Source organism: Stylophora pistillata, chromosome 3, assembly GCF_964205215.1.
Source record: "Stylophora pistillata chromosome 3, jaStyPist1.2, whole genome shotgun sequence".
Taxonomy (NCBI): domain Eukaryota; kingdom Metazoa; phylum Cnidaria; class Anthozoa; order Scleractinia; family Pocilloporidae; genus Stylophora; species Stylophora pistillata.
The window spans coordinates 45,905,965-45,917,930 of NC_142521.1; positions in this window are offsets into that span (position 1 = coordinate 45,905,965).

Sequence of the window (11,966 nt, forward strand, 5' to 3'; positions counted from 1 at the left end):
CATGAACAAATCCTTGAATAAAATAGTTCAAACCCTTTTCCAAAACCTTCTGTGAAAGATCAGAATGATCTGGAAGAAAGGAAACCGAAATCTGGTCTGGAATTTTCGCCAAATTGTCTGAAGGGCTGGACACTCCGCCGTTCGCGCCCTCCATGTTTTCAAAAAAGTTGTGGGACAAGATGGCAGCATGCCGCACGCTTCCTTCTGATTGGTTGATTCCGCATTGCTGATTGACAGGTCGGACCTATGAATTTCGAAATTCTAACTAAAAACAGAAATTCTAGCGTTACCGTCCTGACTGCTAAAGGTCCCTAATGATAACGAGCGTTGGAAATAAAACGCTTACACTTGAAACATATTTCTCTGTCTTCTTGTTTCTATTTCGCTTGCTTTATTATTATTATGGTTATCATTGTAATCCTGGCCCCGGTTGTCCGAACGTTGCTTGGATAACGCTATCCACTGGATAAAACTCTACAATGGATAGCGCAGTACGTTTTGGTAACACTTTGAACAACCAGGCCCTGATTCTTATCAGAGTTGTCGATATCATAACGATAGTTAGCATACTTCGAATCAAGTTTATCATATTACTATTATAATTCAGAGTTGTTCCGCAGAAAGATCAAATAATTTGGAGTTTTTCCACTTTAATTGTGTAGACATATCAGATATCAGCGCCAACATCACCAGGAATCGGGGACATTTCGAGCCAGTTTCGAAATGTCAGCGGTATATCGTATTACAGACAATTCATTATGGCGGCGGTGGAAGTGAAGTGAACAGGTAACTCTCTATTTTCGTAAAACTCCACCAGGGAAAGGCCTGGTACCTTTCTATCCCAGAAAGCCAAAGGAGACGTCAAAACAAGGAAAATGGCAGCCAAATTGTGCAGTTACTGGGACTTGTATCTTTCGCGTTCTTCCTTCCTAAACTTTGGGTTATTTAAAAATGGTGTATTAGGCTTTTGAGCTCTGTGAAAATACGAAGAGTTTCTCGAGGAAAATTTCTGGGCCAACATGTTCGACAGTTTACGAGCGATTTAGTTAAGCAAACTTCTTCAGAAGGCATATCGAAGTACACAGTTGCGAATCTTTACAAGGTTGTTCCAACGAAAAAAGAACTGTAACACCTAGTCGAAGCAGATTTTAAGAGTTTGTATGGGAAAATGGAGTCAGAATTATGAGTTTACTCGTATACCTTGGGAAAAGGTAGGCTTGAATTTGAGTATTTCTTTTTCGTAGTGATGGACGCTTTAACCGATGCGGGCTGCATTTTCAAGTGCACAGCGAAAGAATATCCCATTCTTAGACAGCTATTTTGAAAAAACAATCTTTTCCCATGCATTTTCTCATACTGTTTCGGCGCCATTTTGCTTGTAACACGAGAACCGCCTCCACCATATTGTCCCAAATTTCTGGCAATGATTTGTTTCGAATGTTTCTCCTACTAATTCGTTTTTCGGCCTGCTGGGGATGATGTTGATTTGCATAAGTCATAATACTAAAGCTGGTAATGGATTGGGCTTCCTTCAAGTCTGCGTCGCCAATAATGTTTTTTGTTGTTATTTTTTATACTTGAAAGTTTTCGATAGTAGTGCGTTTCTTTTACAGAACCGTTTCCTTGTTGATTTTGTTTCTCTCTCCTTTAACTTTTCGCAAATTGTCTGAAAGAGTTTCCCTCTTTTCATCAACTGAAAGTTATTGATGAAATTAAAAACAGAGTGAAGAAAAAAGGCTGTCCATGCTTGGTTTCCAGCAGATACAGATCTCCGTAAGTGTATGCGGGCGTAAAATAATATTTTCTTACAAAAGTTTACAAAGGGTTATGACAAAAAAAAGCATATCAAATGGTTTTACCATAAAACTGTTATCATTTTCTTCTTCAGTACAAGCAAGAGTCAAAAATTAACATCTTATACCTAAAAATCTTTTCCATCGAAGATATCAGCTGTAGCCGCCAGTTTACTCCGCTTGTTTTCAGTACTTTTCTCTTTTATTACAGATATATTCCTGTCACGAGGAATATTGATTTGCATATATTACATCTTTAAAGCCGACAATAGATCATAGGCTTCCTTCAATTTAATGTCGCCCGATTAAAGTTTTAGATAATTTTCATAATTCAAACGTAGAAGTTTCTGTATTTTGCGAAAATATTTTTACAAAGACAAATAACAAGATAAACGATATCGAATTTACATCAAAAGAGTTAGAAATGATGGCTTATGGCCCTAGTATTCTACACGGAAATGTCGAAATATTTTGTTCCTCGCCCAAAACTCTATCTTGTTGTCAAATTTAGAGTAAAAACATAAAACCTTGAAAAAAGATGGTGTTTCTCATCAATTACCAAAATAATTCAAGGTTGAAAGCAATTTGTTAATAAATAATCTCCAAAGCCTACCATAACGCGGGCGACGTTCTTACATGAGACCTTGAGTTCTTGATAATCTTCCGGCAGTAACACTCACAATCGAATAAAGGGGTGTGCATTGCAAAATTATATTACCATGTTGTAAGCCGTGCACAGCTGTTCAATAAGGAAATAGTAGATCGTGAGCTGAATAATAAAATGTATCCATATGCGTAAAGGATCGATTGACGTCTTTTTTATACTTTGTTTCTCGGCTGAATGACAGGTGACAAGAAAAGCCTAACGCAATAAGTCTGAATCACGCGAGGACTAAAGGATGACTGTTGCTTACGGCTAGGGACTCCAATGGAGTTTATAATTCCTATCTCTAGCTCACCCTCCGATCGGTTAGACAATTGCGTCGTTTAACATTTGTTTAAGTCATTCAATTAGATGACAGGCAGTTTACACTGAGGTGATTTCGTGGAGGCCAGGTTTGGAAGGCGATTGAGCCAGCGGTTTTCCATAGAAAGGAGCAAGAAACATGTTCTAAAGAAATTTGCATGATTCCGTCCTCTGATTTTAGGAAACAGTTTCATTCAATTTTTCCTGTTTCCATTACTGGTAAAGCTGCGTCAAATTTAAAAATGTATCGCCTTTTCGATGGTTTTTGTGGTGCTAAGCCGAGCATAATCCTTCGTTGGGATCTTAAGAACACGCAACTTTACGCGTTTTGTGCAATAAATTTTGTAACGACATTCAAATGTAATGCACTGCATACGAAATACTAAAATCCACTTCTCTAGTGCAATCTACGGGACCAAACAAACTTCGTAAAAAAAAATATTAAATAAGGAAAGAATACGAAAAAGAAAAAGAAATATGAAAAAAAAAGAAGCTAACGAGCAACTTGAGGTGACCGAAGACGCCATATGACTTACATGAAGTGATGGATACTTACGAAGACCCAGGTTTTACTCTACTACTTTCGGATCCAGGCTCCGTTTCTCCTTTCATCGTTCCCCGTTCCCTGTTCCGGTTCTTTATTTTCCCCTTTCCCCATTCCATATTCTCCGTTCTTGGTTCTCGGTCCTCTGTTCTACGTTCCCTTTTCCTGTTCCTCTTCCCTTTTCCCTGTTCTCTGTTCCCTGTTCTCTGTTCTCTGTTTCCTTTTCTCTGTTCCCTGTTCCCTGTTCTCTGTTTCATTTTCTCTGTTCCCTGTTCCTGTTCCCTGTTCCCTGTTCTCTGTTTTCTGTTCCCTGTTTTCTGTTTCCCGCCCCTGTTCCCTGTTCTCTGTTTTCTGTTCCTTGTTTGCTGTTTTCCACCCCTGTTCCCTGTTTGCTGTTTCCCGCCCCTGTTCCCTGTTCTCTGTTTTCTGTTCCCTGTTTGCTGTTTTCCCACCCCTGTTCCCTGTTCTCCGTTCAGCGTTCCCTGTTAACCGTTCTCCATTCCCTATTTTCTGTTCCCTAAGATTAAGGAAAAGAAATGGAGACGATCAGATAGGCAAACTACGCCCTCTTTCTGTGGGTGTACGACTTCGTTGCTAGACTATTGTTGTTTTATCAAACTCGCACGTTAGCATTCATTCGCGTGAGAAAATGGAGCCTGTTCCATACTTATTCGTCGACTTTTATAATTTTATTTACATATCAATTCATTTTCTAAGCTTTATCTACCTATTACCTATCTTTTTGTTACTTCATAATCTATCATTGTTTTATCTTTGGACTATTATTTGCGCTGTAAGTATCAGTCTTAATCAAGATATATAATCAAACTGAAACCATTACTTGTGGAATAATACCACAACTTTGGGTTCTTTACTATTCTCACTTTATATCAATGATCTACCTAACTGCTCAAAAAACTATCCTTTCGCTGATGGTACAAATATTTTTTTTTTCCAAGTGACAACCTGATCCATCTTGAATCCACTATGAATAAGGAATTGAATTCTCTCTTCAAGTACTGTAATATCAACAAACTATCTATAAATTTTACTAAGACAACCTACCTGGTAATTTCATCTGCAAGATTAAGATCATATATTCATATTCCTAACATTGCCCGCAAAACTCAAATTAAGTATATAGCTATCTACATCGATCAAAACTTACACTGGGGACCGCAGATTCAACACATTAACAATAAATTAGCAAAAAATATAGCAATTATTCATAAATTAGGATATTTTGTAGATTTTCACACATTGAAACAGTTATATTATTCTTTCATCTATCCATACCTACCCTATGCACCATAACTTGGGATAGTGCAAGTATAACTAGATTACGTAGAACCTTAACTAAGCAGAATAAATGTGTGCGTAGCATGTTCTTTGCCTATAGCAGGGATAATGTTACACCATATTACAATCTTCTAGGAATTTTTGAATTTGAAAATGTGTGCAAATTTAAGGTTGCTCTTTTTACACATAAAATTCTAAACGGCTCAACAAACATCTCAACTATACTCCGTGCAACCCTTACTCGAGCCTCAGAGATACATAACCACAGCACCAGATTTACCTTTAGATTAAATCTTCTAGGCCAAAAGCTAATAGTAACTATGGGATCTCTACTTTTGCTTTTGTTTCATCTAAACTTTGGGAAACTATTCCAACAAATGTTAAAAGACTGCCGCACACTTCCTTCTTCAACCTTTTAAGAGCGGCCGTCTGTAAATATCGCCCGGAGATGTGCAATATGAAAAAATCGAAAATCACTAAACTTTGCCAGAATATAGGTCTGGATGAACTATTTCTAGAAAAAATACTTTGAGTTCAAATGCATTTTATTTTTCGCGAACTGCGGCAAAATCGGTTTTGTGGCTCTTACGTCAGCTTCACGAGGTTTTAGACAACCATAATTTGAACGCCGCTTGAAAATAAACAAAACGGTAAATGTGACCAAATCTTTTCCTAATGAAAAGAACACGTATCTACAAACAGCCTGAAGTGTTCTTTGTTCGATTCCGTCACAATCTAAATTTTTGGGGAATTTTTGTGTTTTTTTTTTCCAACATTTCAGTCACTTTGACGGACAAAAAAAATGGCAAAATTGAGAGGGTCAAATCGGACCTTGGTACATGGCATGGAATTATATCAAGTTAACCCAGCGAAAGAACAAGGCTTCTATAATAACTCTAATGAAATTTTTGGGCTACTCAAACTACGAAATTTTAGGACCCTAAACAAAAGTGACTCAGAGCTCAAAACGCGCCATTCCTTGTCACGCAATGGGAGGTGAAAAATCAACAATGCGAACGTGGAAAAGACAACAGGCCATAGGCCGCCTTGGGAGCGAAATATCATTACCAATCTGACTAAAAAGTCAACTTTCATCAACATTTCTCGTTTCTGTTTCTCAGGTTAACTGAGATTTAAAATTTTAGCGGTTATTTTCGAAACAAAACAAGCCAAAATGCAACATTCTCCTGTTCGAAGCGGCGGAGGACGGATACAAACCGTGAACTAAATATGTTTGCCATATTTACACTTTGATTTGAGTATTGTTTTATAAATTTGTAATTACCGTGCATCAGCGCCAATTATTGATTGTGCATTCACTGCCGTGAAGTGCCCGATCAAAGTTGACTTTTTATTCAGATTGGTAACGATATTTCGCTCCCAAAGTGACCTAGGGCCTGTTGTCTTTTCCACGTGCGCATTGTTGAGTTTTCACCTCCATTTGCGTGTCTGTTATATTACTCACTACGACCTTATGGAAATCTAATATTAGTCTCACTAACGAGATGTAGATAACATTGGCACTCTGAATCGTCAAATTAAGGCGATGACGGCCTAACATACCTATACATGCGCCAACCTTAAAGATTATTTGCTTTACATGACTGTTTCAACTAAGGCGATCATAAAATATCGCGCTTAGATATGAAATAAACTCACAAGCCCCATTAATTTGTTTGTCATCTGTATGTATATCAAAAGGGTCTGGGATTTAAAGCATGGAGGCGGTCCCAAAAATGCAGAGCTTCAGCTTTAAAGACATTATTAAACAGCGCATTACTAAAAAGCCCTCGTTCAATTTTATGCAGTTAAGCTTTTCTTAATGGCGTAAGCTTAGGACGACACACAGGACAGAACTGTAAAGACAGCGTACAAAAAATATCACATTCAGACATCACTTCCAGTAAATCGATCGTTTTCAGATTGCATGAACAACAACGGTCCACAAGAATTGATCCCTGCGTAGCCCCTGTAGATACACCCTCAAGACTAGACGTCATGTCCTGAAACTCTTAAAACTGGTAAACCATTCGCGCTCAGGACCAACAAATTACCCAACAACACACTACGGTCTACAGTATCATAATATTTACCCATATCGGAGAACTACAGAATATAGGGCCACTGAGGTCCTCTTTGTTGACATGCTTTGAAGAACGAGGCGGAACGCAACAGGATATATTGTGATTTAAGATGCAAACAAGTGGCCCTTCATTCTGTAGTTTTACTCACATATCGATAAATGCGGCTCCCGTCAGCTGGCCTTGATCCGTTTTTCTAGAAATAGAATCAGCAAAAATTAAGAGCTGCAATTAATCGAGTGGAATTTGCGAAAACAACATTGATAATGACTCAGGATTTTGTGTTTCTGCTACGAGTGAAATAAGGGGCCGTCCTACGGCCCTCTCTAAGATTTTAAAAAATACAGACAGAAGAGAGATCGGACAGTAATTATCCATATTCTCAGCCTGTCCATTAAAAAAATAATAACTCGTGCAATTTTCCAGCCATCAGGTACTCGACCAGACTGCAGCGAGGTGTTTAGACAAGGGCCTGGTGACAATTTCAGCCGCGTCTTTCAAGAGTCGGGCGGAAACTATGGTGCTACGTTCATGGTTTTTGGTTTTATCAATGGAGTTGATCATGTAAATTGGCTAAATCTGTGTTTGGTATGAGTTGAGAAACAAAGACGTTTTTCGTAATTGGCAGGACGCTTCAAGAAAAGTTAAAATTAAAAGTCATTTTGTATGTTAACTGTCAACAATGGGGTTGGTAATCATATAAGTGCCTTAACATACGTCAATTTCAAGAGCTTTCCTTAAGGGATCCTCGGTTTTGCTGAAATGCTACGACGATGTCACTCATAATCGAACAAGGCGTTTGCATCACAAACCCAACTATTTATAACCTATGAGGAGGCGGTCAAAAAGGGAATTCTTGCACCTGTTTTAAATAATCATCGGTCGAACACAGATTCGGAACCTTTTGAAGTCTGTGTTTCTTGAAAAGTGATACATAATAACGAAGGTAGTTGCCATGAGTCTTTCTAAATTCATAATTAATCCCCTCAATCGAATATGTCAGCTGTAGGCGCCACGTCATATCGCTAATTCTGTACTTTCTATTTTTCAAATCAAAGATCGCCATCATCCCACACAAAGAGGCATATCAATATTACTTCTTTTCTCTTTTGTTTTGCATTTATACTTGAACAAAAATCGAAACAGTTACTTTTTAGACGTTTAGACGGAACTGAATACGTATTTGATGAAGTTAACATAGAAGAAACATGTCTACTGCGAGGATCGTGCATCATACGTATAGAAGAAAAGGTAAGTAGGCTCCGTAGAGTAATCTTTCATTACAATTACTTTTGGTTTGACAATTCAGTCTATTCCTTTATGTATTTATTTACTTCTTATTTTTTTTTAATGTATTCATTCATTTTTGGCCTTTTATTTCATTTACACGACCTGACGGACTTAAATAGGAGAAACGTAGTACGTCAAGTGCTGAGTCAGAAGGGCAATATAACTTTTTCCATTACATTGCATCGTTCGAAAACATATTAAGTTGAAGCGAAGCATTACTATCACATTACTTCGTGTACCAAATGTTATCGTTACACGTCGTTAGAATCTCAGAAAATAGGGCTATGCATTACTTTTTGGCACGAAGTTACTCCTGCTGGACTTCAGCGAATGATGTTGATAAGCATAAGTCATAACCCTAAAGCTGGTAATGGACTATGTTTGCGTCGCTTAAGTGATTCTTCTCTCTTTTTTTTTTTTTTTTTTTCTCTTTTTCTTTTTCTTTTTTCTCGTGTGCGTTATTTTCTTCTTTGGAAGGCTTCGATAGTGATGCGTTTCTTTTACCCAAGCGTTTCCTTATTGATTTTGGTTTGTTCTCCTTGCCTTTTACTTTTAGAAAATCACATATAAAAGTTTCCTTTTTTTCACCAGCTGAAAGTTATCGATGAAATTGAAAAGGAAAGAAGAAATAAGTTTTCCATGCTAAATTTGCAGTAGACGCACATCCCCGTGTATGTATAAGGGCATAGAGAAATGTTTTCTAGCAAAAGTTTACCAAGACTAAAAAAAATATGATATGGACTTCTTTTCAAAATTAATAAACTTGAATGTTCTCTTCTTTTCAAAGTTAATATTCATGACTGTTTGCTTGTATTGTTTTAAAAATAGATAAATTTGGAGAATCTTTAAGATTATTTGGTAGTGCATTCCATGCTACTGCAGATTTATGAGCAAAGGACCTAAGACCCAGTTCGTTTTTGGGCCTATTAAGTACAACATTCAGGGATTTCCTTAGGCTATAGCTGTTAGAGTTTTTGGTCACCAAACAATTGATTTCCCGCAATCAATTGGTTTTGGTGCCTGCACAACGGCTTCAACTTTTTCATTCAGTGGATACTTGTAATCCTTTGTCAGTTAACACGTTTCCAAGGTATTTCACCCTACTCACACCTATGTGGCACTTGTCATAGTTCAGTGTCAAGCCATTTTCTTCTGATTTCTTCATCACTTCATCCAGAATTTTATCATGCTCTTCTTCTGAAGTGCCAACTACACGGATATCATCATGAATATTGTGGGGTAGTGGCTAGACCTTGCTTGGAGCCGGCCTAGAAAAGGAAAAATAAGGCGCTTCCTTCCCTCCACTAGCTTGGATGGACACCTTAGGCAAGTGTTAGCACACCCTTACCCTCCCTTAACCAGGGTTACGGTCCCACTGCCTTGTGGTGGCTAGGGATAGCTAAAGCTAAGGGAGCAAACCCCGACAGAAAAACCGGAGCGGAGCCCCGTAAGGCAGTTTTGACGCTATATCATTTTCTGGCAACTCCTGCAGTCGACCTGGTCCCGAACGTACTGGCCCTGCCTTTGCTTCGGACACTACCAGAAAGACCGAGAGGGGGAATATGGGACTTGGGCAAACCAGTATCTCCATATCAACCGCCCAGGCAAGCGCATGGAGAGACAACTTCAGCATGCCCTACGGCTTCGCCTAGCATGGAAACAAACCGGGGAGTGGCAGTTACCTGTTCTAAGTCATGGCTCGATTGGCGTAGAGCCAGACGTCAGGGGTCATTATTGACAGTGGGAGGGGCTTTTTAGTCCCACTGGATAGCTACCGCCCGCTTACACTGGGCAGCCCCCAGTCAATAAGGTTCTTTCCCGCCACTGCCCGCCTGTCTTGCTGGGGTGAGCAGGACTTAAGTCTGGAAACAGTCTGACAAGTGGGCTGCGACTAATTCATCTAAGAATCAAGGATCTATTGGAAGAAGACCAGCTCTTACACTTGGGAGCTGAATATCCGAATGATGCTGACCGGACTTACCAAAAACATGCGCGACATTGACGGGGCACGCAAAACAGCTGTCATCAGCAGAGAATTGGTTAGGCTCAAAGTTGATATCGCTGCATTACAGGAAACGCGCATAGCTGGCTGCGGAAGCCTAACGGAAAAGGAATACACATTTTTCTGGCAGGGTAGAGATGAATATGAGCCTAGAGTACATGTAGTTGGTTTTGCTGTCAGCAACAAGCTAGTACAGATGGTGGAGCCGGGCTCAACCAAGTCTGAGCGCATCATGCACATAAAACTCGATACCGATCTAGGTCACACCAATTTGTTTTCTGTCTACGCTCCAACCCTGACTTCTAGTACCGATGCCAAGGATACCTTTTACAGCCAATTGGATGATGCTATCAAACATATCCCAAACAACGAAGTGCTGATTCTCCTCGGCGATTTCAACGCTAGGGTGGGCATCGATCAAGGCTCCTGGTCTGATTGTCTTGGTCACTTTGGTGTTGGCAAATGCAATGGAAATGGTCAACGCCTTCTGGAGCTTTGCACCTATCATCACCTCTGTATTACAAACATATACTTTGGCATGAAGCTGCGCCATAGGTCCTCCTGGATGCACCCCATATCTAAAAACTGGCACCAACTTGACCTCATCATCTCAAGAAGGGAACACCTTATTAATATTCGTACTACAAGGGCATACCACAGTGCTGATTGTGACACTGATAACTCCCTTGTCTGCACGAAGATCCAGTTACGTCCAAAGAAGTTCCATCGTGTCAAACAATCTGCTACACTTCGTATTAATGCTTCTGCCACCGCCATCCCTGAAAATGTCTCTATATTCAACGACATCCTGAGCTCGAAACTCGGAGACTGCCTGGAACTTAACACAGAGGACCCCTGGAGCCATATCGAGGACACCACCCTTGCTGCAGCATTAAAGGCCTTTAGGAAGAATGTACGCAAAAGCCAGGATTGGTTCAATGCAAACATCGCGACTCTTCAGCCGCTCATCGAAGCAAAGAGGAATGCCCTGCAGAACCACCAGCGTAATCCATCACCTAGCTCTTTGGAAGCACTTCGGGAGGCCAGGCGCCGTGCGAATGAAAAATGTAAGATCTGTGCTAACAACTTTTGGATGAATCTCTGTGCTGAAATCCAGTCAGCTGCTGACACTGGAAATTCTAGGGGCATGTTTGAGGGTATCAAGAGGGCGATTGGACCAACACAGTCCAAGTCCTCACCACTCAAAACATCAACTGTTGAAATCATCACTGATAAATCAAGACTGATGGAGTGCTGGGTGGAATACTATAGCGAGCTCTATGGTAGATCGAGCTCTGTCTTACCCTCTGTCCTTGACTGTATTGAAAGGCTTCCCATCATGTTTGAACTAGACGAGGCCCCCACCAAGGAAGACCTCTCAAAGGCAATCAGTCACATATCGTCTCGAAAGGCCCCTGGGCTTGACGGTATCCCGGCTGAAGTATTCAAATGCAGTGGAAACCAATTGCTCGACAATCTCCACCAGCTACTCTGCAAATGCTGGAAAGAGGGATACGTTCCACAGGAGATGAGGGATTCTATTATCTCAACTCTATACAAGAACAAAGGAGACCGCAGTGATCGCAACAATTATCGTGGCATCTCACTTCTGTGCATTACTGGAAAGCTGTTTGCCCGAGTAGCATTATACCTCCTTCAAAAGATCGCTGAAAGGGTGTACCCTGAATCCCAGTGTGGTTTCCGCCCTAATCGGTTGACTGTGGACATGATTTTCTCTTTGAGACAACTCCAAGAGAAGTGCAAAGAGCAACAACAGCCACTCTACATTGTATTCATCGACTTGACAAAGGCGTTTGACCTTATTAGTAGAGACGGCCTTTTCAAGATTCTGCCCTTACTTGGCTGTCCTCCTAAACTCCTGAGCTTCATCAAATCTTTCCATGATGGATCTCGGGGTACAGTGCAGTATGATGGAAACAGGTCTGAGGCATTCGATATAAACAGCGGCGTAAAACAAGGATGTGTGCTA